This window comes from Electrona antarctica, assembly GCF_951216825.1.
Source record: "Electrona antarctica genome assembly, chromosome: 15".
Classification (NCBI taxonomy): Eukaryota; Metazoa; Chordata; class Actinopteri; order Myctophiformes; family Myctophidae; genus Electrona; species Electrona antarctica.
In genome coordinates this window covers 35,796,893-35,822,866 of record NC_136796.1, presented here as the reverse complement: position 1 = coordinate 35,822,866, position 25,974 = coordinate 35,796,893, and the positions used below count along the sequence as shown (strand labels likewise).

General features: G+C 45.5%; 1 protein-coding gene across 1 annotated transcript in view; it reads right to left on the bottom strand.

Annotated features, from left to right (window-relative positions):
* Positions 1-394: 394 nt before the first annotated feature.
* LOC306939028 (uncharacterized protein) overlaps positions 395-25,974 on the bottom strand; it is a 38,214-nt gene continuing 12,634 nt past the window's right edge. The window contains exons 6-8 of the mRNA XM_079523470.1: positions 3,134-3,227; positions 1,420-1,524; positions 395-481 (exon numbers count right to left, since the gene is read on the bottom strand). The gene's annotated coding sequence lies outside the window, so the exon portion shown is untranslated. The remainder of the gene's footprint in view (positions 482-1,419; positions 1,525-3,133; positions 3,228-25,974) is intronic.

Below are 25,974 nucleotides of genomic sequence, written 5' to 3'. Positions count from 1 at the left end.
ATTTTAACCACTTTTTTATACCAGTATACCAATAGCAGATATAAAACATGACATGCTTGGTCAACTTTAGGCAACTCAAGGAAGGATATTTCACTTTCAAAAGTGGAAAAATAAAAAACACAGATAAAACTGTCCTTAATGAGGCAAACAAGAGTCTGTGAGACTCAGTCTACTCAAAGACTAGTATAATTTGTGAGTACTCGGTTGTTGATGACTCCTCCATCCATCCCCATTATTATTTTCTGCAGTAGGCCTACCTCAAATGTGCAGCTCCGTTTCTTTGGGTAACTCAGGTTCAGAGCGTAAATGAGTCCCAACAACATGGCAGATACAAAGGCCACATTCTCTAGATCTTGCATCACCGTGACCCCCTCAATGACAATACTGACATCGTCCTCACTGGCAGTGTTTTTTTATTGTGAAGATCCCCATGCTGGTCTAGCTTCTCAATGGCACCCTCAGTGATCGTCTCATCCACATCCTAGTGTTCACAAAAAAGCAAATGTGAATTCCATCTATCTGTGGGTAATGACTAATGAGATGCACTCTGCTTTGAGGCTGTATCACTTGAGCTTTTCTCCAGAGCAGTGTAATCTAGTCTGATGTTACTTGGCTGTGCATTGTGTCTCCCACCACAATCAACAACCTCACTGTGACCCCCTTTCCACTGGTTGGGAACCGGTTCAGTTCAGAACCAGTTCTTAGTCCATGAGCCAGACCTCCAAAATTGGAACGTTAATTATGAATTGAGTGGGCAAAACCATACCTATATTAAATTGTTTATAGGATCAATATAAGTAAATGAATATATGAAAACCCTTCCACAGTATTAGCTTTTGCATATTTTCCTATATGCCTAATTTTCATATTTAAATTTGTAAGATTTGTAAAACAATAAATCATTGTCTTTGTGTAAGTAATAAACTGGGGAAGTTTCATGGTGATAACAATTTAATATAGGTATGGTTTTGCACACTCAATTCATAATTAACGTTCCAATTTTGGAGCCAAAAAGAACTGAACCGGTTCCCAACCGGTGGAAAAGGGGCCATTGTGTTGTGACTGAGGTTGTAGATCGGCTATTTGCGGTGACAAACTGGTGTGCCAACTATGTCATGCGGCGTAAAGTATGACCATCAAAGGATATGAAGCAACCATTAGGAGCCCATGTTTTCTCAGCCAACAGTTTAGTCATTACTAATAATCAGCAATCATGAAGCGTCACTAGAGGAGAGCGATAGACTAAATTAGCAGTGACAGTATTTGTTTAAGTCACAACAATGCAATAGAACGAAAGTACAATTAGTTTGAATAGCGTCACACTTGAGTCAGCAGCAGAGTGCTTGAGTGCTCAGCAAAAAAGAAAGAAAAAAAAAGACGTACATAGTGCATGTATACACTATACAGTCAGTCACTTACTATGAAGTATGAACTCCTGCACAAGGTCTCCAGAATCCTCGTTGAGGCATACGTAGATACATAGAGTCCTATAATTATGCGGCCCCTTCCTGCATCAGGGCCATCCTGAAAGATAAGTGACAGAACAGTCACTTAAAACTCAAAAACACAAGGGGTCCTTGCAGGTTAACGGGTACTATTCATGAATATATTTCCATCTCTTTTTTTTGGGCATTTGGATTATCAACTTCATCTCACCAATAGATTGTTGCTGTCGGGTGGGAACTTTGCATTTCCAAACCATTTCTTTACAATTTTTTTTTTTTTTAATACTGCAAACTCACAACGCCTCACATAGTGACACGTGAGCTTGTAGATAGTTTGTTTTCCACCACTTTTGTGTGACACTCTTATATGATATCATGGCATAAATGTACTAAAGAAATAAAAGTTTAAATATGGAGATATTTCTGCCTGAGAGCAGCAATATAGTTCCATTACGGTAAGGTAACTATAACTACACATGGATGCGACACACATAAAAACACATAGAGATACTGTACATGCCATAGGCGTATGAGTGTATACCATATATATACACATTACATACACACCCATGCTTGCATACAGTACGTTCGTACAGATTGGTGGTAGATTGGTGGTGGTTAGAGCAATGTACAGCAACTAACAAAATGTCAATACATTTTGAAAATGTTCACCTATATAATAACATGCAAAATAGGGTGGCCAGATTGAGTAGTATATGAATATATAACCAATGAAAGTATAGTACACATTTACTGGCACCATCAGTGATGTAAATAGGTTTTCAGTGTAATGGGTCCCGGGACCCAGTGGTGGTCTTTTAGATGGGTCTGAGACAAATAAGATAATGGAATGGTGTAGGCCTATTACCACACACACACACACGCCCACACACACGCACGCACACACACACACATGCGCTCATGCACGTACACACACGCACCCACACGCACACACACATCTACCTCAGGGTTTAAACGCACACCTGACACAATGACACATTTACATATTAAGACTGGTGGTATGTGTGTGTGCGTGTGCCTGTGTGCCTGTGTGTGTGCATGTGTGTGTGTGAGTGTGTGTGTGCGTGCTTGCGCACTGCGTAGAAATAGATAACACATGCACTATGCACATACAGTACACAATCATGATCGATTGAACTGATTACATTGATTGAACATTGTATTCAGTGTAGAATGGATAATCAGAAGTAGGATCCATGCACCTCAAAGTGTGCTCCATGACTAATGGACTTTGCTATACTTCTCTTTATCTTCTCGTTAAAATTGTAGCGATAACAGAAAGGAACAAACACAAGCGCTGGGAGAGGATATGACTATCTTTTCCAGAGTACTGTTGGGCTTGTTAGCTCTGCAGAGACGATGAGACATTCTCGGAACGAACGGAACGTTCCACAACGGCCTGTTTCTGTCTTCTCTCTGACTTCTCCGTCTCTCTCTCCCCCTCCCTCCCTCCGTTCCCATCCCTCTGTTATACTGCAGCTCTCCAATCCTGTCTCTCTTCCCTTTAGATTCAGCCCAATCCGTCTGGCACTCACTCTCTCCCACACACTCTGATATGAGGGTGTGCGTGTGCGTGCTTGTGTGTGTGTGTGCACGTGTGTGTGTGCGCGCGTGTGTGTGTGTGTGTGTGTGTGTGTGTGTGTGTGTGTGTTTCCCCTGGCTCTCACCTCCACGCGGGCTCAGGATGAGGGATGGTCCTGCCAGCGATCGGCCCACTCTACGGCCCAGGCCTGGACTCCTGCTCTGCACAAGGATTCCCTCCTGAAACCATTAGTCTGGGCATTAAACACTATTAGAACACACACGTGCACACACACGCACGCACACACGCACGCACACACACATGCGCGCGCCTGTCTCTCACAAGCCTTCTCATTCTGGTCTACAGATACTGTTGGACCATTCCCATAATTCTCATCTCTCTCTCTCTCTCTCTCTCTCTCTCTCATCCTAATTCTCTACATTTTCTGGTGCATTTTGCATTTATTCACATTTTGAGGGAGAGAGAGAGAGAGACAGAGAGAGATACAGACAGAGAGAGACAGAGAGAGAGAGAGAGAGAGAGAGAGAGAGACAGAGAGAGAGACAGAGACAGAGAGAGCTACAAATTAATAGCCATGTTGAAGTTGAGATTGAACGGGTATAAATTCAAAATTGAATAAAACAAAAACTAGTAGAGCGGTTGTACGGCAACGTATAGAGAAGCCTTCCTTTTTATAGATGAAGAACGCTATATATCTGCAGAGCCCTGGTTTCTGCCAAGGCACAAAAGGCCAGTGGTTACGGCCTCGGGGTGGGTTATCTCCAGGATTAGAGGACTGCCTTCATGGGGCCACAGGGACCCACATCTCACAGCCTTAACAGGCAGGTGGAGGGGAGGCTGACGGGCTGCATGTTGTAGCTGTTGGAGCCCAAGTATACCGCAGAGAGGAGTTGGGGGATTGCGGGGCTATTTCTATGCTTAGGTGCGTTGTGCTGCACATTTCGTGTGTGTGTGTGTGTGTGTGTGTGTGTGTGTGTGTGTGTGTGTGTGTGTGTGTGTGTGTGTGTGTGTGTGTGTGTGTGTGTGTGTGCATGCGCACGCACGTGGGATTTGAGATATATTTAGAGGGCTTTGATAGGGGGGGGGTGCGTCTGGGGTTTGTAGGATGGGGCCATTAACGCTAGGCGCCAGGAAAGCACGTGTACGTACGTACGTGCGTACATATGTGTGTGTGCACGCTCGTGCTCGTCTTTAGGGGGCAGGATGGGGGCCAGAGGTGGTACATCAGAGTGCTATCAAAAGCAAAGCCGCGGATCAAAACTGGCTAGACGGAACAGCATGAGAACGGAAGGTGAGAGGAGAGGAGCACGGAGAGAGAGAGAGCCGGGGTGAAGGGAGCAGCGGCGAGGAGACAGAAGGAGATATGGTGGTGCTGGGCTGGGGTGGGGGTGGATAACGGGATGGTGGGGCGAGGTATAAGGCTGCAGAATGCAGCACAGAGAAGAGGTATAGGGGTAGAGAGATAGGGAGTGAGAGTGGTGGGGTCATAAGGATGAGCAGGAGGTTGGCGAGGTTGGAGAGTGCATGGGGAGTGTATTATAGGCGAGGAGGGGAAAGGAGGTGGGAAAGGCATAGAGGTATAGAGCAGTACGTGGTTCTCAAATATTGTCATGTCAAGGTCCCCTAGCTCTCGTCAGAAACAGTTACATGTCCGGCGCGATGCGAGACAAAGTCACAAATGATTTACGATCGTCGGGATGTGCGACAGCTCACCATGGACAGCACTCGAAGCTTTAGAGATACACGGCTTTGAAACTCCTGTTATAATGGAGGCTCAATGGAGCTGGATTTAAAAATCCCATAGCTGGTGGGGACGGAGGCTCTCCATAGCAACCGGAGCAATGCTATCAGGTAAATTGATGGTCGCTGCTTTCATTTATGGAGTATACGGAGGGGTACGACCACAGTACTTGCGCGCTCTGCTTGCGCAAGTAATAACCCAAAATTAATACTATTATATTTACAGTATTTTAAGCTTCCCATCATTAGGCAACGCTTGCTTCCATGGTGTGACGTCATCGAAATCCCACAACTCACACACAAACATGCACGCGCGATCTTTAGCAGCGTTTTTCGCGGAATTGAGGCTCAGATTGAAGTGATATGAGGTGAGGGACGATGGTAGGAGCTCAATACAAAATTATCGTCCCGGTTAGCATATTAGCGCTTCTGACGCTAGCAATGGTGATCGGCGGTGGCTCGAAAATGGCCGATTATAACTATACTTCCGGTTCACGGGGTCTTCTTTGCGGCCTTTTTCGTGCATTCTGTTGGCACTGGCGCCAGCGGGTCAATGGTGGCATGGAATCGGTTAAAATAGATCTATAAGCTCCCTGCGACACGTTGTGAGCCTTTGGCTACTTTTGAATAGCTGACGTAGCCTATACAATATTGTGGTTAAACTGAATTTGATGCTATATTAGCAAATGTAGCTGGAACCCCCCCGAGAGACACCTTGGGGTATAGCCTATAGGGATATGGAGGAAGGTGTTAGGATCACAGCTGGCAGAGTGAGAGGAGTGGTGTGGTGGTGTGTGTGTAGCAGAGATGCTGGGGGAAAGTCTAGGGGCACGGAATGTAGGTGAAGGTGAGAAACAGTTGATTGGGTGGTATGGTGGGAAGCAGGGGATATACTCGGAGTAACAGAGCGGGCCTGTATGTCCTTACCAAGCTAAATTCCTTGGCACGGTGCTCAGCTTGTTCACTCAGCGTCCTGTGTATATGTGCAAGGATTTACAACCTGGCTTTTTTAATCATCTGAGAACAAGGCAGGTGTGCCGACGGCCAATGGCCTGGAGCATGCATGCGGTGGAGCATGCTGTCCGAGTTGGCAAGCCGTGGTGATTCCCAAACTGTGTTCCATAAGGGTATTGCAAAGTGGGGAAGTTTTAAAATTCTCCACCACAATAGAGATAGTAGGCCCCTAATTAGTTGTTTTTTTAAACCTGTCATTATATAGTCATACCAATAAAGAAGAACTTAAAGTGTAGGCTACTATCGTCACTGTTGGGCAGAACATATTTTTATTTATCGTTTTCGACAGCAACTGACAAAATACGTTGCTGTCGGGAGGAAACCACCGAACTCCATTTTGTAGGTTTTTGAGTGCTATTGAACACCCTTTACGTCTGTGTTGGTTAAAAAAAAAATATTGAACCAATGAAATGTAGTAAAAATCACTACGGACAGTAATTGACAATATATAAAGTCACAACACCAACTTCGATGAGGTTATGCATGAACGCCTACCGAGTGGCAAAAGAATACTTACTGGCCTGACAGCCCATACATCCAAACAGAAAAGTCCTATCTGATTGCATTAAACAACGTTAAAGTCACTTTGCCTCTCACTTTGCCACTCGATTTACCATTCACGTAATGCATGTGCACACCCTCTATGGCTTTGTTGTAAAAAATAAAATATATTTCTTCATTTCCTGAAATGAACATTTTGGAGTTGGGTGGCTCTTCCCGACAGCAGAGGTATCATGTGGACAGCAACTGACAATGCTGTCCACATGATACAATCTAAGCCCCAATCTATATTGGCATATGTTCATATATTTAAAATAAAACCATAGTACCACCCCTCACCCCCCCAAACCCCCCGCCCCCCCGCTCTACACTTGATAATACTATACAGGGTCTCACACAAAAGCACCAAAAGCAGCACATCAACGCGCTCGAAACACGGCGCAACACGGCACAAAGCAACGCATTTCTTGAGCTTGTAGATCCGCTACCACTGGGCTAGCACATGAAACTAAATGAGAGCTCCCTCCGTACGTCACCCACTCCCTCCGCGTGTCTCAGGCGCATCCGTTGAAAGCCTATCAGGTCGTGCTGTGATTGGCCAGTGCACTTGTGCAAGCCAAGAGGACACGCTGTGATTGGCCACTGGTCAGTAGCCACTTTGAGTGGCAGTCGAGCAAATAACGCTCTACCAGAACATGATTTACTATTCTCTGCCTATATCGGGTCGCAACTCGAAGGGCCTTGCCCTTGAGTCGGCTCAATCGAACTTCGCAACGTTCGCCGCGGCAACCCGCTCGCTCGCTTTAGCTCGCTCGGTGGTGTCTCTCTCGCGTGGCTCAAGTTTGCTTGAGACGGCGGGCCTCCATTGCGGTCTAATCCATAGAGTTATATACTAAGGTCTAGTCCGCAGTTGTTTTTTTTTAAGATTTGTTTTTGGCTTTTCTGCCTTTATTGATAGTATCAAGTGAAGATGGACAGGAAAGAGGGAGAGAGAGAAGGGGAGAGACATGCAGCAAAGGCCGCCATGAATGGGACTTGGACGCGCTGTCCAAGTCTATAAGTGGCATGCGCCATGGACCACTAGGCCAGCGGGCGCCCTAGTCCGCAGTTGTTGTAGGCGAGAGCCAGGCACATCCACGTTGGCCACAGACGCGGGGCGTGCTCATAAGCTTATTACAATGTGTCGCCTCTCAAACAGACATGCACACACATACTGTAGGCAAGGAGATATTCACATGGTGGCCATTTGGCTCTTACATCAATCATACTCTGGGAAACCTCACCCCGTTAGGGTGGGAGAGTGTTGTGAAAATGTGTATTTGTATTGTGTCGTTATGTTCCTAGTGTTTCCTGTCTGCTCTGGTTGTTGCCAACTGTCTTGTCTCACTGCTCAGTCTCAGCCAATCATGTGTTGATTGTAGTTATGTTTCACCTGTGTCTAGTTAGTCCTTGTGTATTTAAGCCTCCCTGTGTTCAGTGTTCTCATGCCAGTTGATAATCAATGGGTCCGGATTCACAAAGCAATTTGAGCCCATATTTTTGGATGTACCGGCATTTCCGACATCCGTTCCTAGGTGTCGGATTCGTGATTGTTTTTCTGTCGGTTCATTTTGCGGGAGGTCCGCTCTTTCTCAAGTCTTATACCAGGGATCAAAGCTTGCGTATATGTATTTAGAATGCTTTAGTCTTCATGCTGAATCAATTAATAGTCCCAAACCTCAAATAAAATATATTCAGTGTTCCCGTGCCAGTTTACAATCATTGTTACTGTGTGTTCTTGCCAGGGTATGTCCCGCTGTAAGCCTGTTGTATGTTAATAAATACTGCAGGACTTGATCTGCCTGCCTGCCTTGTTCTGCTTCTGGGTATTCACCTCTGACACGCACCATGACATCAAGCCCCCAGTAAGGCTATCCAACGTTGAAGCTTCCACTATACCTACTGGCGAAAAGTGGAACTGCAGCACGTTCATGGAGGTGGACGGACGTACAATGACGTCATGTGCGTAACGTGCGTCAACCCGGACGTCAACTTTGAGGTCCGCTCTCAACGTCCGCTCACTTGAGCCATTGAGTTATAAATGTACTTCCGGCAGTCTTCCGGGTGCTTAAAAACGCCACTGAGCAACTCCCATCGAAATTAATAGGGGGGGAGTTTTATTACTCTATGCGTGACAGAGAGAGGTATGGAGTTGGAGGATGTAGAATGGAAGTATTATTTGCAGTGTTGGAAAAAGTACTCAAATGTTGCACTTAAGTAAAGGTATCAATACTGCAATGTAGATGTACTGCGTTACAAGCAGTGTTGGGCGCATTACTTTAAAAAAGTAATTAGTTATAGTTACTAGTTACTTCTCCAAAAAAGTAACTCAGTTAGTAACTGAATTACTCTATTGTAAAAGTAACTAGTTACTAGGAAAAGTAACTATTTGCGTAAAAAAGTTGTAATATGTCAAAGAATTTGGATTGTTTTTGGGAGCAGGTTTCACAAGCCAGGTGCATAGAGTAGAACAGCATAGACAGATACTTACAACTTACACATAATAACCTTTGCCATGAGGGAGAAATAAACTTCAACTTCAATATATGTATTGCACTTCAATATAATATGTATTGCACCTCAACGCACAGCAACTGGTAGATAACAACAGTAAACCAGGTGTAATTGCCTACACCAGTGGGTCTTAAACTTTTTGGACCTCAAAAGTCCAGTTTTTAAGTCTCAATATGTTGAAATAAAAGTAAGTAACCTATTTTCCATTCAGTGACAGTTGTGCTAGTCAAAATTCTTCCTTAATTTGGTTTAAAACAGAGCAACATGTATACATTTGTCAACTATAAAGAAAAACACTGGACTACACTACAGTGCTTTTAGTGTAAATTAATAAAATCCCTTGGACTGCCACTCCCAAAAGCAGCTTTTCTGTGACATAAATTCATATTTTTAATTCATAATTTGAATGCCAAAAGAAAAATCCGCGATATACACACTATATCTCATTTTGACGGGGCAAGACTATAGTATTGGGACAATCAGTCCTGATGGTGGCGGTAACGTCACCATTATGCCGATTCTGACCAAATAGAGCGAGTGAGCGATGACCACTTCCGGTTTGCGATCAAAATATCCGGTAGTATCTTTGCTACTGTGCAGCACTATCAGATGTCCGGAATGCTAAGCTATCATCGTATTTTTCATAACTAAGTCAAATTAAGCTCTAATCAAGCCCAAAATATCGCATTTTACGCAGCGATGCATGCGCATGCACGCGCGGATTTCGGCCGGTTTTAGGAAGATTACATCGGCCGTTGGCCTTGTACCGCCAATTTGTGAAAGCCATCTTGTCTGATTGTTACAGACACACAGACACACAGACACACAGACACACAGACACACACACTGTCAGCCGGCCCGTGGTAACAGAAAGCTTGGGGACGCTTGACATAGTAACGGAGCACATGTCATTGTCAGTAACGGTAACGGCGTTGTAACGATGGAAATTGTAATTAATTAGATTACCAGTTACTGAAAAAAATAACGACGTTAGGTAACGCCGTTTGTTTAAACACCGTTATGCCCAACACTGGTTACAAGTAGTCCCATATTCAAAATGTACTCAAGTAAAAGTACAAAAGTATCAGCATCAAAATGTACTTTTAAAGTACTAAAAGTAATAGTACTCATATTGCAGAATGACCCATTTCACAAGTTCAAAATGTGTACAAAATCTTTTGAAAATAGCCGACAATGCTGTTGTCGATCAGCTTTTTTCAAATGGACGAAATTGTTTAAGTGGTTAATGTTTTCTAATCAAAATAAAACCCTAAAATCTCCAACATTTTAAAATAATTGTATGGGAATAAAAGTACAATATTTGCCTCTGGAATGTAGTGGAGTAGAAGTACAAGTATTGGAAATTGGAAACACTCATGTAACTTATACAAATACCTCAAAGTTGTACTTAAGTACAGTAGTTAAGTAAAAGTATTTTGAGTTACTTCACACCACTGATTATTTGTGATGTAACAGACAAGGTGGTATAAGGATCATAGAAGATGTCTGTTGTTTTCAACGAGGGCGGCGCAAATAAGAGCTATTTTAGGCATGTGTGCAACATGACGACTGTTTTAAAAGTATTGTACAGTGACAACAAAAGTCTCGATCTAACGATCTAAAATAAAGGGATTTAAGATCATTAAAGCTGGGCTGTTGCCTGAGTCCAGTGCATTCTGCCAACTTCCGGTCCAGGACTTTGTCACTGGTCGCTATGCTCTTCGGCAATAGAAGAGCCGCCATTGGACTGGCCCCATGAAGTGAACGGAGTTGTCGTAACTCTGTCTTACTCTATGGCTTTGGGTCTACTCTGCATGTCTCGTAGGGTCCAGATCTAAACCCATTCCGGTTCCTCGCACAGAATGTTTTTCAGATTAGTGTCTGTGGCCAAATGTTCATTTGGAGGTTGTTGACATTGAAAAGTTTAGACGAATTCCAATACCCAAAATCTCGGCCACTGCAGCATGTCGGTGTTACGGTGAAATTGGTGAGCTGCTGAAATACGTGACAAGCGTGTAGACAGTCACATAACGTCAGTGTCTGAACATAAATCATTGCGGTGTGTTTATTAGCAGAGTTCAACCTAGCGGTATCTAGGCCACGTATTTAAAGACCTCCATGTAAGTTATGCGATGTCCACGAGAGGGTCACATATTTCGACAGGTCACCAATTTTATTGTAACCGAGCAGGTGTGAGTGAGCGAGTAGCCAAGATCTGGGGTATTGGAATTTGGCTTTTGAGACCACTGAGGTATACAGTATGGGGTGCAGCAGAGTTGAGCAGGGCTAGGAGAAGGCATGGGACGGGGTGCGGGAGAGAGAGAGACAGAGAGAGACAGAGAGAGAGAGAGAGAGAGAGAGAGATAGTGCACTGAAGTGTGACGTAATTTACACAATCCTACCTGGGTCACAAATCAACTGACTCTGAGAAACGATAATGTGGGATTAGTAAAAATTTCACCAGAAACAGAATCCGTTAAATATGAGTATCGTAAACGATACAGAGCCTTGCCGAGACACTTATTTCGTTTTGGACCAGAATGCTTATATGAGATGATTTTAAGATGGCCCAATCTACAGTATATTCTCCGTGGAGAAAAACGAGGGGACTCCGGTACTCTATGGGGATGTTCCGGAGATCAGGAGGTATTGGGAAAAGACACTTCCACAACTGTAGATGTATAGTAGGAGATAGGAGGTTAGGGTGTGTAGCAGAGGTGGTGGGGGTGGACGATAGGGGGGTATGGGGGGGTGTGAGGGGTTTAGGGGCAGAGCGGGGCAGAGGGGGAGGGGGTGGGCAGGGCAGTACAGATGCTCTGTGACCGAGTGTCACAGCTCGGGCCAGGAGGCTGAATCCAGCGATTAATCACGGGGCCCCTCTGCCTGTAATCAAACAGGCCCCGGCTGTGATGTATGGGCCGTGTCACCACTACTGACTCATGCACACACATTCATACACACACGCGCACGCATGCACACACACACGCACACACAGATGTATATTATGCACACAGATGCTCGTGTACACATATGCCGACATATGTACATGCATTCGCCGCAGACTGACACGCGTGCACAATGTAACACTTGAACTTCATATTCTATACAAGCGCAGGTGCTCATGGACATGGACACTTATGCGCACATGCTGTACGTATGTGCATGAATACACACTAAAACTGTTCACACACGCACGCACACACATACACACGCTGACCAGCCTCCGGCTGCTTGCAAGGATTATGGCCGACTAGCAAAAGGCCACTGGGGCAGAATTCACAGACACAAACATAAACATAGTACAAAGCCGACACATTATAATCTGAGTCAGCAACACAGGGGAGCAGAGGGGGAGAGAGCGAGAGAGCGAGAGAGAGACCATCAGTGGGACTTGAAGACTAATGAGGAAGATGGCTGAGTAACAGCAGTGGAGGCGAGATGAAAGGACAGGCTATTGGATAATACAGAGAGAAGGGAAGGGATAATGAGAGAGAGAGGGGGGGGGGGGGGGAAGAGGAAGAGGGACACAGAAATGGGCGAGAGAAATGGAGAGATGAAATAAGCAATTTTATTTAACCTTAATTTAACCAGTAAGCAGTAAAACGCATTGAGACTATATAGTCTGCTTTTATGAGTGTGAACTGGCCAAGAGACGAAGCAAGAGGCACAAGAGACACAGGGAGCAGGGAAACGACAAACGAGTACATTTCTAATTCTATACTCTGTGGTGCAACGGCATCTCTCACACACACACACACACACACGCCGAAAATAGTATGCAAGCTCGCCATTCATTGTGAGCCTGCATATATGGGCTATTTTCGGCACACACAACGTTGTTGTACGATGACGTATAAAATCAGGCCTGAATGGGAAGAAAAAGAGAGAGAGAGCAGGGGCGCGCAGAGAACCTTAGAGAGGCAGGGGCTGAAATACCCTAAAAGGGCACTTTTTGGCCCAAGATTGCAGAAATAGCTGTGTTGAGAGCTTGTAGATCAGCTATTTTCGAGGCACGACCCGGCACTCTTTAGCTACTGGAGATGTGGCGTATATACACGACGTGGATTTCTACACTAATTCTTTCAACGCAAAATGCTGCATGTCTTCAAGTTCAGGAGAGTTCGGGAAAAAGACAATTCCCCTGAATGCCGATATGGCATGGCACCATAGTAAAGACGGTGTAAAAGGGCAGGGGCTGAAGCCCCCTTTGATGTCTTATGTGTGCACGTGCCTGAGAGAGTCTCTAGCTGTAAGCGAGCAAAAGAGAGTGTGAGCCAGAGAGAGAGGAGGAAGTGAGGGCTGAGGAGGGGATAGAGAGGTGAATCCGTGGGGATGCACGGGGGTAAAGCCCGTGGTCAGCGGTTTCACGCCTTGCGATGGCGGACAGGCCAGCTGACAGGATGAATAATTTAGGACGAGGTGTGGACATCGATCCCACCATGCACCTCTCTCTGCCTGACCACGCTGTCCCAAGCACATATTCACACACACGCACAAACGCACACAACCACACACGTGCGCACAAACCTACGCACATACAGTACACACACTGCATTCACACACGCAAATCTTTCCCAGCGGTTTCTTATAGATCATCAGAAGTGACCTCTTTCAAATCTCCATCTAGGAAAGCCTTTTCTCCGTTCATCGCCTCGCGTCAACTGCCTCCGCTTCAAAACATAAAACATTACTTTTTTTTATGACCTGACGAAGATGTAACTGAAACATCGAAACGTTGTCGCTTTTTACCTGCACCCTGTTAATTAAGTAAGGGCCTAAATTGTCTGAGCTGCTCCAGTGCCTCCTTCTCTCATCACTTTTTTTTTATCTCTCTGCCGCTACCGGTATTATAGCTGTAGTTCTCACCACTAATGTGGTATTCGCTAGTTATGAATGATCAAATCTGGACCGAAATGTGTTTTAGAGATTGGCGCACGGCACATCACTCGTGCTCTCGTGCAGACATGCATGCTCATACCTGACAATGACTAAAGGCAAAAGCATGTGGCGTGCACACGCACACACACACACACACACACACACACACACACACACACACACACACACACACACACACACACACACACACACACACACACACACACACACACACACACACACACACACACACACACACACACACACACACACACACACACACACGTGCACTATTTTCCAGTCCCATGCTGACAGACGGCAGACTGCGTGGATCCGCCAGCGGTTCAGTAGCCTCCTCTGAGCGATGTGTCTTTCCTGTTTGATCCGTGGACTTCCTGCCTGGCGCAACCTGATACTTCCTGTTTGAAGTCAGATGTCTTTGACCCGCTGGTCCTCTGCCCCAAAAACCCAAACACAGACACTTCCAGCTCTCCATCTCCTGAAGGGGAAGCCCGGACGGACCGACGGACCGACAGGCCGACAGAGGGAACTATACACACGTCCTCTTTTCTCCATGCGTTGCAAAAAAAAAATCTCGCAGAAAACACAACACCGCGTTGAGCAGGCCAACATTAATATTTTACTAGCTTATTACCATGTTGGACTTCATATTAACCATTTGAAATGATGAACACCTTTCCAAATTGCAGTCTCGTGTTTATTTGTATTTTCTTTTTCTTTTTTTGCAACATTCCCCCGTCAGCCCCTGGCGTAACACAGAGCGATTTTTAACCCTGCGGAACAATGTTTCTCCTGAATCTCTCCGGCTTTGCAGCCACCTCGCTTCTTCATTCATCACACAGCCTGAACGACTGACCGGGGAATGACCTCGCTCGAGCATACGCATACACACACACCCACACACACACACACACAGACACACACACACACACACACACACACACACGCACTCACACACACATACACACATACGCACACACACACACACACACACAATATCAGCTCTCCTGCACAAGCACAAACCATTTATCACAAGCGATGGATACCCAGGAACACACTCTCGAACGCGCACGCACGCGCCATTCGCTCACTCATACACACACACACACACACACACATGCACACACACACACATGCACGCACACAAGCACACAAAACGCACGTACAAGCCGCTCCCATCACATCCGTCACAGATGGGTTCTCCTCCTCCCCCGGTCCTAAATGAATATAAATATGTCGGTTTGACATCATTCGTCTGCCAAAGATGAACGCGCTTTATACCCTGAGCGACCAGGAGAGGCAGTGTGACTCTCCAACTGTGCTGGGAAGTCAAGGATGCAGGGGGAGAGGAAGGGGAAGGGGGAGAGGAAGGGGAAGGGGGAGATGGAAGCAGGGGAAGGAGCAGATGAAAAGACTTCCACAGATAAGGGTGATCCAAGAGCAACTAATGGCGTTGGCGCAAAGCCCTAAATGAAATATGGCTTATGAAGTCTCTCGCTCTCTCTTTTCTTATCTTATCGCTCTCTCTCTCACTCCCTCTCTGGCTTTCTCCCCCTTGCAAATACACACGCACACGCACACGCACACACACGCACACGCACACACACACACACACACACACACACACACACACACACACACACTCTAGATTCTTCCCCGTTTGCAGATATACGCACACAGACACACAACGCTTATATGCCTTTGGAAATGCATTTTATTCCGCCATCGTCCTCTTGATCAAATCTGATAGTATCTCGCCTCGCGGTGACGGCTTGCATTCACAATAAAGTGTTTGAAAGCCCATTAGCTCGGGGGGGCTCCGGTGCTGAGAGGACAATCCCATTCTGATACCATCAATAACAGTCCAACAGAAGATGGCAGCCAGACGACAAGTGAGATCTGGACAGCCCGTAGGACCATCGAGGGAAAGAGAGAGAGAGAGAGAGATATGTGGCTGACGGGAACAAATTGAACGAAAATGGCGGTTGATGCCTCTGCTGTGCGGCAGCGACAGATGTCACATCATCACGCACCGCTGGAATTTGTTTAAGAACGGAGGCAACTTGGCACAAAAGGGCGTCTTTCTAAGAACACTCGTGAAGGAGAAACTAAAGAAAAACAAACAAAATCGTATACTTTGATTTAGCTTGTTTCTACGCTTCCAGGAACAGTGGCATAAATAGTCAAATATATAAGTCTTCGAGGTGAACAAAAGATGTTGTGACTTAATAATCTGATAACGGCGGAAGTTCAACAGACGTGACCTTCCGTGTCCTCGCAGCGTATGTTGCCGTGTTGCTCGGTGCTGTGCTGCATGGCTCAGGCCTGAGGGAGGCGCTGTACTGCATGGCTCAGGCCTGAGGGAGGCGGCAGTGGTATCGCCCTATAGCTGCCGCCTCTGCTCCAATCTGGGCTTCATATGTCACTGAGCCCATTAGCACGGCGCTACATTAACAACGTGCACGGCTCGCGCCAGGCTTTGCTGTGGCTCCGCGCCACCCCACGGTTATAGGCATTAAAACGCCGTCTCACTTATATTCCCCCTTCCTGCCTTTGTCTCGCCAGCTCGTTTGACCCAACCAGTGGCATTTTTTACTCTCCATTACTCTCTGCTAAGTGTATGTAAGTGTATGCCCCTATTTCCTTGCCCAGACTTGCAGATGATGTCTGTCTTTCTCGCTGTACTTTTAACCCTAACCGTCCCCATGCTTTCTGCAGTAGAGGAAAAGATGTCCGCTGCTATAGACAGACTTGGTATACACTTCAGTCCTTACGAATGCCTACAATGTGCTATATATATATATATATATATATATATATATGCATATCTGGAAAGCATCACGGTGTGTTTCGTGAAAGCTTTCCATAAGCGCGGCTTGTCATCACTCCGCAAAAACTTTTCTCGAGGTGGGGCATGCTCACCTTAGAGGTCAGGTGGCGGTCATCCTGAAATGTCATGCCCCCCCCCCCCCCCCCCCCCATCCTATATTCACTCCATTCCGTGACAAAGAGAGGCAGTTTGGTTGCCACGGAAACAGGCTTTTTTTTTTTCTCTCTCTCAACCGAGATGTTGGAGCACGTGGGGAAGGGCAGGGCGGCTTTGTTCCCCGCTCCCGTGATGAAGGATTCTCCCCATGCGTGTTTAATTGTGAGAGTGATGGTCCTGGTAAAAGCCAGCCAGGCAGCCCCGGGCCCCATACCATGCATGCATCTCACACAGCCTGATCATGTTCAATGGAGCCCCGGCGCTCTGACACCAATCATTTCACCACTTTTTTTTTTTATCAGATACGCCACAGCCCCGCATCGCCGACGCCTCGGCTATTGTTGCGGAGAGCGTTCCGCCGCGCGTACAGCTGACACACCACAGATAGCCAGACCAAACGGAGAACGTTCCGCCGCGCGTACAGCTGACACACCACAGATAGCCAGACCAAACAAGGAGAACGGCACACATACATAGTCCCCGTCGGCTCTTCAGCTAACAGCAACAGAAACACACTCGGGTTCAAATAAACACTACCCACACCCCCCCCCCCCCCCCCACCCCCTGCATACGTATACACAAACACTCAACGCAAACTGCACACACACACACACACACACACACACACACACACACACACACACACACACACACACACACACACACACACACACACACACACACACACACACACACACACACACACACACACACACACACACACACACACACACACACACACACACACAATTCCTTTTTGTCTTTTCCTCCTTTCTTGCGTCTCGGGCACCCACCCACCACTGTTTGGCTTAGCGCTATACGCGGGAGGAGGAGGGGGGGGGGGGGAGGAGAAGGGTGGAGGGGAAAATGGCTGATTGCCATGGCAACCGAGTGTGTGCCGTTCTGCTACAGCTGTGATGTATGTGGTGACATTTTTGACCCTCTGGTGAACCCTGCAGAGGCAGGAGACGTGCAGAGTCCGGATAGACTCTGGCTGATTGTGTCTGCCATGCCCTGCCTTCTTCCACTGGCTGCCACGGCGGCGTATATATGTACCTTATAGCTTCTGTTAGCGTTCGCTAAGCCCCCGGGGCGCCACGGAATCTCAGGAAAGAAAAGGAAAAAAGCAGGAACCGCAGAGGAAAGTGTGTGTGTGTGTCGGGGGAGGGGGGTTGTCGGGCGCCACTCGCCTCCGTGCCGCCATAACACAACATGGTCCCCCGAAACACACCACAAACATGCTACGCGGAACACGAGAATGTTATCTGCTAATTGCTCATTCCGTGCAGCTGTTACGAGTTTAATCACTTTCAAACATATAGAGTCCCAATATTTGTGCATGTCATTATAGGTGAGAATTGACAAAAATAAGGTGTATGGTTTTCTAATGTCTTACTTCAAATAAAACACACATTCTCCTATAGCAGTAATAGCAAATATGTTTGTCGTACAACCAAGTAGGCTTTTATATAGTGGTTAAGCAACATTGTACGTAACAATGTTTGCTAGACTCATGATTTGGAGTTAAAAAACAAAAACAAACAAAAAACGCACACATTGATTTTCAAATGGATGAAATGGATGCTCTGTACTCGGGACAAACCATCGTACCACTCAGCAGTCCAGTCAAGGTGACTTTCCTGTACCCACTGTAAACATTTCACTCCCCATTTGTCACATTCGAAGCGTGTCAAATCTTTGGTTTGAGGGGCGGAGTCGGCCCGAGACCGGATCAAAGGTGACGTCAGACGCAGATGATGCACACAAGTCCCCAATGGACTCCCACAACGCCTGCACCTTTATGCCTCTGCGTTGTCTGTCACGGCAGGCAGTGTTGATTCCCTTGACTAAAACTATGACAAAAAAAATGTTCGTTGATGACCTTTTTTTCACAGATTAAATGACTAAATGAAAACTACGGTATGGTGACTAAAACTAAGACTAAATATATTGACAATTTCGTCAACAAATAAAAGCTAGACTAAAATGTTAGGGACTATAGTAGGCCAATAAGTAAAAGACACAAGTCATTTTACACTTGGTTGCATGCTGAAAATAGCCGATCTACAAGCTCACAACGTGTCGCGCTCAGCAAGTGTAAAATCAGCCATTACGACGGCATCAAGGCCCACCAAAATACACTTTAGTCGACTAAATCAACTGTAGGTTTAGTCGACTATAATCGTATGATATTTAGTCGACTAAAACTAGACGAACACTACAACATTCCAGGTGACTAAAACTAAATGAGAGACTATTCAAGAGACTATGACAAAAACTTAAATCAAAATTTGCTGTCAAAAACAACACCGACAGCAAGAGCACCTGACCCGGATCGCTGCCGTCCCCGTGACGCGCAAAATCTTTCAACGTTCACTTAACTCTCACAGTTAAAGGAGCATAGTTCGCCCAAAACATGATTCCAGGTGGTCCCCAGCTAAATGATGGTATGCCAAATTGACCCTTATAGATATTTAACTCTTGAGTTAGAATCTAACTCCTGTTTAACAATAATCTAACTGTTAGATTATTGTTAAACATCAGCATTGCTTAATTTATGATGACTACACTATTAGAGAATGTAGATTTTTTATATTTTTTACATTTTGTTTTGGTCAACCTGTTATCTCTACTATGGTACCACATCAAAATCGTATCCAACAACAACATATTCTTTAGTTTTGGGTCTGAGAGGCTAAATGTCATCGAATGGTGGCAGGTGGTCCGTGGCTCAAATGCAGAATAAATAATGGACCTTGATACGAAAAAGGTTGAAAACCACTGAATTACTCGCGTGATGAAGCCTTGAATTCATGTAGATTTTTTGGTTTGTTTCAGTCGCTTTTCTGCAGCCAATATTTTGATGACCAGCTGAGTCTCCTACTGACCAGTTAGCGAAGTATCAGCTGCAGGAATGCGACTAAATCAGGAAAGTCTCCATGAATCCAAGCAGTGTTGATTTTGACAGCAAATTTAGATTTTAGTTTTAGTCATAGTCTCTTGAATGGTTTTCATTTAGTTTTAGTGCACATTTTAGTCACCTGGAATGTTTTGGTGTTATAGTCTAGTTTTAGTCAACTAAATATCATAAGACTTTAGTCGACTAAATCTACAGTTGATTTAGTCGACTAAAATGTATTTTGGCGGGCCTTGATGCCGTCGCAATGACAGATCTTACACTTGATTTTACGAGCTTGTATGGATGTGCTATTTTCAACATGCAACCAAGTGTAAAGTGTCTTTTACTTTATACTGGATCTCTTGTCAACTAGTCCCTTCCTAACATTTTATTCTAGTTTTAACCAAAAGTTGACCAAATTGTCAATATATTTAGTCTTAGTTTTAGTCATCAAAGCTTAGTTTTCATTAAGTTTCCATTTAGTTTTTCGTCAGTGAAAAGACAATTTTCGTCAAAGTATTAGTCGACGAAATCAACACTGAATGCAAGGCTTCATGGGGTGTGAAATTTATAGCAAATAACACACCGACGGTAAATACTTTTTTGGGTGACCTACTCCTTTAAACTAACACTGAGTGTGTGGAGGGTGAGGGGAGGGGGGGTGAGGACAGACAGACAGGCGATATATTTTTGTGTTGGACGGGGTTCAAGGGTTTGTTTGGCCCTCATGCATTGCATTGGCAACTTGCTGCACCTTTCAGTTGTGTCCACACACACACACACAGGCGTACGTGTGTCCGTGCACGCCTCTTCTCGGGGCCGCCTAGCCGTGTTGGCACGCCATCTCCATGCAGTGACATTTAGCTTCGTATACTTAACCGGACGACGGTGTATACCGTGCCAAGGATCTTGCAGATCAGACGCCTGCAGAGAGTGTTAGAGAGGCAGGGGCTGAAATCCCGTAAGAGGGCACTTTTGGACAACAATAGCGAAAATAGCAGATCTACAAGCTCACAACGCGTCGCGCTGCGACGCGTTGAGAGCTTGTAGATCAGCTATTTTCGAGGCGCAACCCTGCACTCTTTATCTACTGGAGATGCGGTGTACGACACGGATTTCGAAACAAATTAGTCCAACACAAAATGCTGCGTTCAAGTTCAGGATACTTCGGAGGGGGAAAAAAAGCAATTCTCCTGAATGCTGCCTTCCAGTATGGCATGGAATGGAGAGGAGGGGAATTTGCATTTCTTTCACCATAGCAAATGCTGCATTCGTGATCTGGAGAGGGCAGAACTAGTTTACAGACGGGTAAAAGGGCAGGGGCTCAATTGCAATTGCAAGTGCACGTCCCTGTTGCAGATCTACTGTCTATTTCCATCACGGGGACAACCACGCTGACCGTCCTACGGCCGAGGAGGGTATATAGATTTGGCATTCGAGGAGAAGATGATACGCGCGGTGCATAAATACCGCCGCGGAGAGGTCAAATGTGCAGCCGGGGGCGAAGAGCAGTAAAGTGTCACCCAGACAGACACGGACGGGCCCTGGCAAGGCCACGCAGCTGAACACACGCCGAGCCAGCGCTGTAGACCAGGGGTTCTCAACCCTTGGGTCAACCCGTGGGTCCCCAAATTATTTTCAAAAAAGAAAAAAAAACTTTGCTTTTTGCAACTGAATGGAATGGAAAATGAAAATTTAGATAGTATGCATAAACTTTCCTTAATGATTACATCTGGTTTCAGTATTTATTTATGATATATTTTTTAAGGTTATTGTAGCGGTTAGGGGGTGGGGAGGGGGGCGGAGCAGGGGCCGTGAGACATGGCCAAAGCATTTCCGGGGGTCCCAAGCCAAAAACGTTGAGAACCCCTGCTGTAGACAGGGTGTCTAATGATACGCTCTCTGTCTCACTCTCACACACACACACACACACACACACACACACACACACACACACACACACACACACACACACACACACACACACACACACACACACACACACGCACACGCACTGACTGCATACCACACACACTGGTATGTTGCTTCTTTAGGCCAACAGACTGACAGACGGGCAGGCACATATGCATGCGCGTGCTAGCATCTCGCCATCACATGCTGGCCTGGCTGGCACACAAGTGCACATATGCATGAACACGGAAGGACATGCTCGTCCACACACACAGGCACGCACACGCCCACACACTCACGTGCACGCACACACACACACACACACACACACACACACACACACACACACACACACACACACACACACACACACACACACACACACACACAAAACTGAATTCCATAGCTACATTCTTCATATATGCATGCATATATATTTGTAGACAGAGGTCATACTGCGAATAAAGACTTTCTACAGTGTAACATATGCCTGCAATTCGAGCACTCTCAATCATCACCTTCTGCAATGCATGGTGCCATGTCCAGAGCCCCATGGTGTACCACTGTGTTCTCACCACTGGGGGCGCTGCAGCTTTGCACAAACCCAGAGCTCAGCTCTCAGTCAGCAGTGGTGGGAAAAGTACTTAAATAAATACTGCGATGCAGAAATACTGTTGCGAGTAAAAGTCCACAATTCTGGAGTAAAAGTACAAAAGTGTTGGTATCAAAATGTACTTAAAGTACAAAAGTTAAAACTACTTTTGTTGAAATCTTTGCTCATTTCTTTTTCTTTTCAGGCATATGACGGGGTGGGTTGGGAGGGATTAATTTATTTGTATTTATTTACAATTTGTTCGATCGATTTTTATGTTGTATTTAATTGTTATAATCATTATTATATTTTCTCCTTTTTTTTTGTCAACGGTGGTTGGTGCTGGGGTTTGGGGGTAGGATTTTTTAAAATGAGGCAAGGGGCAAGCCACTGATTGCAGTAGGCAAAGAATTTGAATTATTTTGTGTGCATTTTCTTTGTATGCCTGTATCTGTGCCTTTCATCCAAAAATGAAATAAAATTTAAAAAAAAAAACTACTCATTATGCAGAATGTCCCATTTTGGAAGTTTTCAAATGTATACAAAATCTTTTGAAAATAGCAGATCCACTAGCTCACAGATCGGCTATTTTCACAGTGGCCGAAACAAAGTGCCTAATGTTTTGAAATAATAATCAAAATCTACAAAGTAACTAGTAAGTATAACTAAAGTTTTCAAATAATGTCATTGGAGTTAAAGTGCAATATTTGATTCTATGATGTGGTGGAGTAGAAGTAAAAGTACTGAAAAAAACAATACCTCAAAAAGTACAGTATACTTGAGTAAATGTACTTTGCTTCTTTCCACCAGTGCCTCTCAGCCAGCCTTCTGTGTGGAGGAAGCGACGGCCGGGGCGGGAGGGAGGGATCTGACACCCAGTAAAGCTCAGACAGTAGACACCTCTTTAATCATCCACTTGGCCCTTTTTTATTACAAAACAATTGATTCCACATGGTGCCCCGACACACTGCGCGCACGCACACACACGCACACACGAACACACACGCGCACACACACGCACACACACACACACACACACACACACATACACACACACATATATAGATATATATTACACAGTGCATATAGGCCAGGAGATAACGCGAAAGAAGTGGCTGGGCGGTAATGACAAAAAGATGTTTGCCCCCCCAAAAAAACGGTGGTGTCAAGATGTGCCGTTAAAATAAATCCATTTATCAGCCCATTTAAAGAAAGCCATTCAAAATGAGAAAGAGTATAACACGTCCAACTCCCAAACGCACATCATCGCAGCGAAACCTTCGTGATATGCTTAACGGTCACATTAAAGTTTCTCTCTCTCTCGCCCTCTCCCCTTGCAATCTTTTTTTCTTTTCTTTTTTAAGCAAATGTTTTCCTTTGAAGTGGAGAATGAGGAATTGTCCGCGTTTTCAATCCCAAAAGAAGACGCCAAACAAGAAGCCGAAGCCAGAGGACATTGTGTGTATCCTGTTGCACCTCAGACCTGTTTGTCCACTTCACAGTCCTGCTTGCATGCGGAGGTCACGACCCCTTCACATGAACTCTGTTGTGCCAGATGAACCACAAACTCAACCCGCAGTGTCAGAGACGGCCAGAGAGAAATAGAGTTGTTGGGGAAGAAAACCCTGCTTGCAACACAGGTGAAAAAGGTAAAGCCTCCTATAGTTCAACCAGTGGTCCGGGGACCACTGGTTGAAAACCACTAGTGGGACCACTGGTGGGTTCCAGGTGGTCCCCAGCTACTGGAAATGTTAGAGAGTTGGTAACCAAGGGACCCTAATTAGATCTTTAACTCTTGAGAGTTACATTAACATTAACATCTGCATTACTTAATTTACAAGAAGTCTACATTAGAGAATGTAAAATAATAGTTATTTGCCTGTTGGTATACCAACATCAATACAGCATGGAATTGTTGGCAAAATCTTATCCAACGATAACACAATATTATTTAGTTGTGGGTCTTGAGAGGCCAAATGTCATCAAAAGGTGGTCCGTGGCTCAAATGCCGAATAAATAATGGGCCTCGATATGAAAAGGGTTGAAAACCTGCACTGTCCTAGCAGATCGGCTGATCTATAGCAGATCTACAAGCTCACAACGCGTCACGAATGTGACGCGTTGTGAGCTTGTAGATCTGCTATTTACTGCATGCAACACCAGCAGCATGCAACTTGAGTATAAATCAGGCTTTAGGTAACATTTAATCTAAGAAGAAGAATTTCCCTGTGGGATAACAAAGGTACTTAGGGCTCCATTTTCGTCACCGCTAAACCCCTTATCCCTAAACTTCTTTGCCTTTTTTACTATTTTGAAAAACATTTTTGAATAGTTCAACTGGCCAATCTACATTGACACGTTGTGAGCTTGTAGAGCTTGTAGAAGTTTAGGGATAAGGGGTTTAGCGGTGACGAAAATGGAGCCCTTAGTGTATACAGATGCTATATAGTCTCTGGAAAGTACACTCACATTTTGTATTTTCAAAATCAGCAAAACTAAGCTGCATCAAGGATTGTATTGGGTAGGCCCTAAAATTATGATCGTGGGAATTATTTTGGGTACTTCTGATTCCGCCTTGTGGTTTCCTGTCCTGACTACAAATCGGTGACTAAAACATGACGCGCTCCCGACCGGATCACGCAGCAATTTAGTAACACAGACTTTCCTCCGAGGTGGATGGCCTGGTGACGCCAGGTTACATTGAATCTTTCTACAAGCCGAGAGTAACAGCAACAGGGCTTCCATGTTGGATCTCGGACGTCATGTCGATGACGCGTCAGTGTTGCCCAAATATGGAGGGACTGCGGAACAGTGCAGGATCTGAGAATACGAATTGACAAAAACGTGAAGAATATTCACACAGACAAAAGAAGGGGGGAAAAAATCCTGATATTCCTGTGAAACGTATTTAGGGATTTTACTTCCTTAGATTATATTGGCAAAGGAGTGCAAAGGAAATGTAGACCCATATGCTACTGTATATATGAAAAAAACGACATTAATAAGCCCCTGCACAGCTAAATGGACTGGCTGGACAGGCTGAATAGACAGTGGCAGTTATAATGCACACAAGTTGTATACATCCACATGTGCGTGCATGTGTGTGTGCGTGTGTGTGCGTGTGTGCGTGCGTCTATATCCGCAAGTGCAATTCATGCATTATGAGTGTCCACGTGTGTGTGATTATCTGCATGTCCGTCCATATCCCTTTGTTTCTGGGTGTCTATACCTATCTCGATGTGTATACCCAGCTGCCAATTGTCAGGTTTGGGGACGACACCACTCTTCCCTACCCCACCCCACCCACCAGGGTCCCCTCATCTCCCATTCCCCTGTGTCTGTGGGTCCCTGCCAGTGTGTGATGTTGAGCGGGTGACCTTTTCTCCCAGCTAATCCACACCAAAAAGCCCTAATTACTGCTGCCTCTTCAGCAGCCGTCCCCCGACCCGATAATCAATACGGCCGATCGGCCCCGCGGATCACCACGTCAGGCGCCTGCACTCTATACGTGCGGCTCGTTCTGTGTGTGTGTGTGTGTGTGTGTGTGTGTGTGTGTGTGTGTGTGTGTGTGTGAGTGAGAGAGAGAGAGAGAGAGAGAGAGCATGCACATGCATGCATATGTGTGTATCAGTGTGTCTCTGTGTGTCTGCATAGAAACGAGAACAGAGAGACGATGGGGAGATATTTCAGAGAGAGAGAGTGTGTGGCGTGTGCGTGCGTGCGTGCGTGCGTGCGTGCGATAAAGTAATAACCAGTACTGTATACAATCTACATTTTATGAGTGTCTTAACAACATGCTGGTATGCGGAGGGTGCAATGCAGCCGAGTAACAAGAGAAAGAAAATGAGAACGACCAAATATAGAAGCGGT